The sequence below is a fragment of the Physeter macrocephalus genome, chromosome 4, assembly GCF_002837175.3.
Source record: "Physeter macrocephalus isolate SW-GA chromosome 4, ASM283717v5, whole genome shotgun sequence".
NCBI classification, from domain to species: domain Eukaryota; kingdom Metazoa; phylum Chordata; class Mammalia; order Artiodactyla; family Physeteridae; genus Physeter; species Physeter macrocephalus.
In genome coordinates this window covers 73,383,540-73,391,569 of record NC_041217.1, presented here as the reverse complement: position 1 = coordinate 73,391,569, position 8,030 = coordinate 73,383,540, and positions in this window count along the sequence as shown.

The following is an 8,030-nucleotide window of genomic DNA, read 5'->3' as shown; positions in this document are numbered from 1 at the left end:
CAATAAAGATGTTAAAAAAAAAAAAAAAAAAAGAGAGAGGGAGAACTTTGGTGGCACCCCCCTGCAGTCACTGTCCCCTCTTCTCTCTTCCCAAGAAAACCACCATCTGGACTTTTATGATAAATCTCTGTCTTTATTTTCTTTATATTTTACCACTTACGCATATATACATATACTCTGTAGTGTCTGCCTAATTTCTGAATTTTACATGAATGGAAAAACATTGTTCTGTGTCTGCCTTCTTTAACTCAGTAGTAAATTTATAAGTTTTATCATGTTAGCGTGTATACTGTGGTTTTTCATTGTTGTGTCATATTCCTTTGTGTGAATGTGACCATGATTGCCAATAAATCTGTGTCAGATACCACATGCTCTTCACATTCTTATCTTCCTTTCAGAGTGGTATCCCACCCAGGTGACCAAAGATTTTGACCTGTGACTTCATGTCCCCCTGATGCAGCAGCGTCCCTGTCTGGTGACCTGTATGGGAAAGGACCCAGGGCAGGCCATGGCTGTGTCTGTGCTGGGTGTTTAAGGAATGAGGAATGGATGAGCCTCAGGACACAGAGCCCAGGTCCTGGGAAACAACTTTGGATCAGTCCTGTTTGCTGTCAAAGAGATCAGTGTTTGCAACCATTCTCAGCAGCCCAGTCGCACCCCCAGCATCTCCAATTATCACTCACCACAACCAGAAGGGCTATAGGGAATCCTCCAACACCTTGGCCAAAAAGGCCTTTGGTACCCATGAGCTGCTCATCCAGGTCAGATCTGGCTTGAATCATCTATAAGGCTTTGGGTCTCTGAAAAGGAAGATAGTTCTGTTCACCCATCCAGGCATCGAGGAATAATAGCTACTAATAAAAGAACCACAATTTATGACCAAGCACTGTGCTAGCGATTTAGTCTCCTACGGTGGAAGCTTAGATTATTGTTCCCCTGTGTAAGTGGGCAGCAGAGAAGGCTGGAGCATTGAACCTTGGAAGCCAAGGGGCAGACCTAAATCACTAGCCTGACACAGAGTCACAGAGGAAGAAGACCCATGGAAAGTATGGATCTAGGCAACAGAACAGGATCTTCTGTGAGGCTCAGAGCTGGCCTGGTGCCTCCAGCCAGGATCACTGGCTGTGTTCTACCAACCTCCCAGAACATGGCAGCTCTGCCCAGAATTTCCCATCAGAATCCTAAGACCTACCAGTGCACACTCCACCCAGGCTGACTCCTGAACCTTTGCCTCATCGCAAGTCCCGTGGGGCTAGGGTAAAAGTGGTGGGAGAGGAGGCTTCCCTGGAACATATTAAAGGGCTTCCCTGGTGGCGCAGTGGTTGCGCGTCCGCCTGCCGATGCAGGGGAACCGGGTTCGCGTCCCGGTCTGGGAGGATCCCACATGCCGCGGAGCGGCTGGGCCCGTGAGCCATGGCCGCTGGGCCTGCGCGTCCGGAGCCTGTGCTCCGCAACGGGAGAGGCCACAACAGGGGGAGGCCCGCATACCACATTAAAAAAAAAAAAAAAAAAAAGTGATGGGAGACTGTGGGTTAGAACAGAGATGAAGGGTTTGCTGAGCTCTACGAACTGTGGCTTTGGTTGTCTGGAAAGGAAGATTGTTTTTGTGCATCCATCGGGGCATTAGCAGAAATAATAGCTAATAGTGAAAGAACTCCCATTTGTGAACAATCTGTACTAAGTATTATGCTAGTGATTAAATTTCCTAAAATGGAATCATTATTAATTTTAGACCCTCCTTCTTTTCTGATATATGTATTCAACACTAAAAATTACCCTCGAAGCACTGCTTTTGCTGCATTCCAAAATCAAAAGTTTTGATAAGCTGCATTTTCATTTTTATTTAGTTCAAAATGTTTTTTACTTTCTCTTGATATATCTTTTTTGACCCACATATTATTTAGAAGTGTTTTGATCTGTGAAAATGTTGGGATTTTCCAGCTATCTTTCTATTACTGATTTCTATTTTTTTTCCATTGTGGTCTGAGAGCATACACTGTATGATTTCTATTCTTTTAAATTGGTTAAGATGTGTTTTATGACCCAGAATATAGTCTATCTTGATGAATGCACTGTATGAGCTTAAGAGGAATGTGTTTTCTACTGTCGTTGGATAAAGTAGCCTGTAAAAGTCAATTAGATCCAATTGATTGATGATGCTGTTCAATTCAGCTATGCCCTAATTGATTTTATTATGCCCACGGTATCTGTCCATTTCTGATAGAGAGGTATTGAGGTCTCCAACTTTAATAGTGGACTCATCTATTTCTCCTTGCAGTTCTGTCAGTTTTTGCCTCATGTATTGTGATGCTCTGTTATTGGGTACACACACATTAAGGGTTGTTATGTCTTCTTGAAGAACTGGCCCCTTTCCATTACATAATGCCCCTCCTTGTCTCTGATCATTTTTCTGGCTCCAAAGTCTGTTTTATCTGAAATTAATAATTAATTAGTTAATTAATTAAAACCTCTAGCTTTCTTTTGATTTGTGTTAGCATGGTATACCTTTCTCCATCTCTTTACTTTTTATCTATCTGTGTCTTTGTATTTAAAAGGTGGTTTCTTCAAACAGGTGTTTGCGGGGGTTGGGGGATGAAAAGGAAAAAAAATGGTAACTATTTGAGGTAATGAATGCTAATCAGCTTGACTGAGGTGATCATTTCATAACGTATATTTATATGAGATCATCACATTGTACGTCTTAAATATACACAATTTTTGTCAATTATACCTCAATAAAGCTGAAAAAAAGATTTTTTTTAATAAAAATGAAATAAAAGCAAGTTTTTGTAGACAGCTTATAGATGAGTCTTGTTTTTTAATTCACTCTGACAATCTCTGTCTTTTAATTGGTATATTTAGACCATTCATGTTAAAAGTGATTATTAATAGAGTTGGATTAATATCAACCATATTCATAGCTGTTTTCTATTCATTGGCCTTTTTGTCGGTTTTTTTCATCTTTCACTCTTCTTTCTGCCTTCTCTTGCTTTAATTGAAAATTTTGCATAGCTCAATTTTCTCTCTTATCTTAACATATCAATTATGCTTACTTTGTTAAATTTCTTTAGTGGTTGCCCTAGAGTTTGTAATATACTTTTACAGCTAATCTAAGTCCACTTTCACATAGAACTATACCACTTCACAGGTCTTGCAGGTACCTTATAACAGAGTGCTCCCAATTCCTTCTTCTCTCTAATTACATTGTTATTATTAATTTCTCTTATCCATAATCACCTAATACATTATAGCAATAATTATTTTTGAACAAACTGTAATCTGTTAGATCAATTCAAATTAAGAAAAATATGTTGTGTCAATTACACCTAGATCAAAAAAAAATTTCTAATAAAAGAATAAGAAAAATAAGAGATTTATTTTATCTTCATTTATTCCTTCTCTAACACTGTTTTGTTCTTTTTGTAGGTCTAAGTTTCTGGCCTACATCATTTTCCTTCTCTCTGAAGAACTTCTTGTGACATTTCTTCCAAAACAGGTCTAACCAGCAACAAATTCCCTCAGCTTTTGTTTGTCTTTATTTCTCCTTCACTTTTGCAGGATAATTTCACTGAATACAGAATTCTAGTTTGGTGGGTTTTTTCTTTAAACATTTTAAACACTCCACTCTACTCTTGTTTGCATGGTCTCTGAAGAGAAATCCAATATAATCTTTATCCTTGTTCCTTTACAGGTAACGTGAGGAGGTTTTCTCTACCTCTGGCTTCTTTCAAGATTTTCTCTTTGTGTTTGAATTTCTGAAATTTGAATATGATATGCCTTGGTGTGGGGGTCTTTTTGACATTGGTCCTGCTTGGTGTTCTCTGATATTTCTGGATCTGTGGTTTATTGTCTGTCGTTAATTTTGGGAAATTCTCAGCAATTATTCCTTCAAGTATTTCTTCTGTTTCTTTCTCTCTTTCTTCTCCTTCTGATATTCCCATTATGTGTATGTTATACCTTTTGTAATTGTTCTGTATATTCTGTTCTTTTTTTTTCTCTTTGCTTTTCTGTTCAGAAAGTTTCTGTTGACATATCTTCAAGCTCACTGATTCTTTTTCGTCAATTGTATCCAATCTACTAAAGAGTCCCTCAAAGACATTCATTTCTATTACAATGGTTTTTATTTCTACTATTTCCTTTTGGTTCTTTTTAGAGTTTCCATCTTTCCAGTTATATTACCCATCTAATCTTACATGTTACCCATTTTTCCACTATAGCCCTTAGCATATTAATCATAGTTATTTTAAATTCCCAGTTCGATCACTCCAAAAGAAGTATGCCAATGTGCACCCACTGTGTCCAGGTCTGCCCCATAGCAGTTGTGTCTTTGGACAAACTGCTTCTCTTCCCTGAGTCTTGGATTCTTCCACTGAAAATGGAGTTAAATTACACTTAGGTTGGTTTTTCTTTCACTGGACTGTCACAAAATTTTGCTTCCTTGCTCCTGAAAATATTTGTTTGACCCTTGGTCTTGACTATAACGTCCCAACAGCAGGGACCAGACTCCATCAAATATTCAGTGTCCTGGAAACGGAGCACCATCTGTATGCCACAGAAAACAGGTCTCTAAGAAGGCCACCTCTCCTGCCTAGCACTGGCCTCTCCCCTCCTTTCTCGTTCAACCCCTTTGGGTTTCCTGAATTCTTCATGCCTTTGTTCACGCCAAGCCCTTTACCTAGCATCCCCTTCCACCCCGTTTTCCTAGAAAACACATCCATTCTTCAGATGTAAGTTAATAATTACCTCTGTTGTGGAGCTTTCCCTGACTTCCTCAAATAGAGGTTTTGCCAGGACCCCAGGTTCTAGTGGCACTTCTTCATGTCTTGGTTTGTCCTCCTTGGACGGGTCAGGAACAAGGGGTGCTACTCCTACCCGACAAGTCGTCCTTCATGTGGCCGGCCGGGGGTGGCACTTCCCTCTCTGCACCAGAGTCTACTTATCTATCAATGGGGACACTAATAGCTACTTCACAGATTTCTGAGGATCACAAGAGGCAATCGCTGAAAAAGCACTTGGTGAGGTCGAGAAATAGGAAGAGGTGACGCTACTGTCGAAAAAGATACTGACGTGCTGAGTGACATCTATGACCCAGAGTTTGAAAGCTGTCTTCTCCAGGGGGCAGCTAGTGTACAGAAGTTGGGGTGGTGCTGTGCTTACAGCTTCCCTGCGTATAACAGTGGCTTGGTTGAAAGACATCAATTAGTCACAATGGGGAAGAAGGAGCAGTTATTCCTAAGGGCAGAGCTTCCTTCAGGGAAATGACACCCACTCCCTCACACACCCCACGGAGCTGCTCCCAGAGCCTGGCCCTCACATAAAACTCAAGTAAAACCTCCTGAATCGCCCTCAGCCAAAGCAACATCCAGCACAGTCTCCTTCTCCCCACACCTGAGCCCTTGCTTTGGAGCCTCATCCACACGTAACCAGTAAAGGCAGGATGGCTGTGATAAAGGAGAGAAAAGGAGCTGGCAGTTGTAGGAGGCCTGGACACTGGGCCGGAGTCCCTGAGCCATCTCAGAGAACAGAGGTGAAAAGGGAATAGAAGAGTCCCTCCTACCCTGCAGTCCCACACACCTCTGGTCCTTCACAGTGGTAATTAATCATTTATATACAAGAAACCTTGCCTGAGGTTCCAGGGCTTTTAATTTTTATTTATTTATTTTTGGCTGCGTTGCACTGGCCTCTCCCCTCCTTTCTCGTTCAACCCCTTTGGGTTTCCTGAATTCTTCATGCCTTTGTTCACGCCAAGCCCTTTACCTAGCATCCCCTTCCACCCCGTTTTCCTAGAAAACACATCCATTCTTCAGATGTAAGTTAATAATTACCTCTGTTGTGGAGCTTTCCCTGACTTCCTCAAATAGAGGTTTTGCCAGGACCCCAGGTTCTAGTGGCACTTCTTCATGTCTTGGTTTGTCCTCCTTGGACGGGTCAGGAACAAGGGGTGCTACTCCTACCCGACAAGTCGTCCTTCATGTGGCCGGCCGGGGGTGGCACTTCCCTCTCTGCACCAGAGTCTACTTATCTATCAATGGGGACACTAATAGCTACTTCACAGATTTCTGAGGATCACAAGAGGCAATCGCTGAAAAAGCACTTGGTGAGGTCGAGAAATAGGAAGAGGTGACGCTACTGTCGAAAAAGATACTGACGTGCTGAGTGACATCTATGACCCAGAGTTTGAAAGCTGTCTTCTCCAGGGGGCAGCTAGTGTACAGAAGTTGGGGTGGTGCTGTGCTTACAGCTTCCCTGCGTATAACAGTGGCTTGGTTGAAAGACATCAATTAGTCACAATGGGGAAGAAGGAGCAGTTATTCCTAAGGGCAGAGCTTCCTTCAGGGAAATGACACCCACTCCCTCACACACCCCACGGAGCTGCTCCCAGAGCCTGGCCCTCACATAAAACTCAAGTAAAACCTCCTGAATCGCCCTCAGCCAAAGCAACATCCAGCACAGTCTCCTTCTCCCCACACCTGAGCCCTTGCTTTGGAGCCTCATCCACACGTAACCAGTAAAGGCAGGATGGCTGTGATAAAGGAGAGAAAAGGAGCTGGCAGTTGTAGGAGGCCTGGACACTGGGCCGGAGTCCCTGAGCCATCTCAGAGAACAGAGGTGAAAAGGGAATAGAAGAGTCCCTCCTACCCTGCAGTCCCACACACCTCTGGTCCTTCACAGTGGTAATTAATCATTTATATACAAGAAACCTTGCCTGAGGTTCCAGGGCTTTTAATTTTTATTTATTTATTTTTGGCTGCGTTGGGTCTTCGTTGCTGCACCTGGGCTTTCTCTAGTTGTGGTGAGCGGGGGCTACTCTTCATTTCAGTGCGAGGGCTTCTCATTGCGGTGGCTTCTCTTGCTGCGGAGCACGGGCTCTAGGCGCACGGGCTTAGCTGCTCCGCAGCATATGGGATCCTCCCAGACCAGGGCTCGAACCCATGTCCCCTGCATTGGCAGGAGGACTCTTAATCGTTACGCCACCAGGGAAGTCCCTCCAGGGCTTTTAATAACTTCAAAAGGACAAGTGTAGAGCCCAGGTCCTGGCTTCCCCCAGAGGCTGTGCCCAGGGAAGTGTCTGGAGAGGCAATGGAGGCTGCAGGAGGGACAGGAAAGGTGAGCATCCCTGCTTTTGCCTACAGCTCCTGTCACCCAAGCCTCACAGGATGAGGCAGTGACCCAAGCAGCAGCCAGAGGAAATAATGTTTTCTGCTCCAAAGATAGTGAAGGAAACTCTGGAAGATTGCTCTGCCTTTATGTTACTCCTTCCCTGATCAAGAGCAGCTGCATTACCTGAGCTGCTGACTTAACACAAATGCTTGTCTCATTGTCAAGATCTGGCTCAGCTCGGTAGCATCACCACCTCTGCCTAGACCGGCAATCCTCAGTGTGTGCTTTGGGGACCACCTGGGTCAGAATCTCCCAGGTACTGTGAAAATGCAGATCCTGTGTCCCATTCTTGCCTTTCTGACTCCAATTATCTGAGGCGAAATCCAAGAATCTACATTTAAACATGTCCCAGGTTCTTCTGGTTTGCTCTGGCTTCATTTGGGGTTTTTTGGGTTTGAATCCTGGAGAGAGTCTGAGAACCACTGATTAGAGTATAAGCTACCCAGGGGCAGGGATCAGGCTCTTTGTGGCATAATCAGCACAGGCGCGTCCACAACCCACCCACCTCAGGGACGTGCAAAGGAACCAGAGACAAAGGCTGTCTCTTCAAGGGGGCTACTCTCGACAGGGAACAGAACCCTCAGGAGGAGCCTGGGTCAGGCTGCAGCCTCACCTCCCTCCACCCCCAACGACACTGAGCCCCTGGGGTCCCTGTACACACCACCCCGTCTAGGACTCCTTGCCTCTGTCCACACTTTCAGCACTGCACGCGGTTCCCTTCCCCCAGTTCTCCGACTGCTCTGTGAACCTTCCAGCTTCACCCAACAGAGTTTTCATTCCTGCCAGACTCCCCAGCGCCTGCATCCCTATTTCTCAAACCCCCTATTATACTGAATGTCAGGGTTTATATCTTTCTCTCACCAACACAG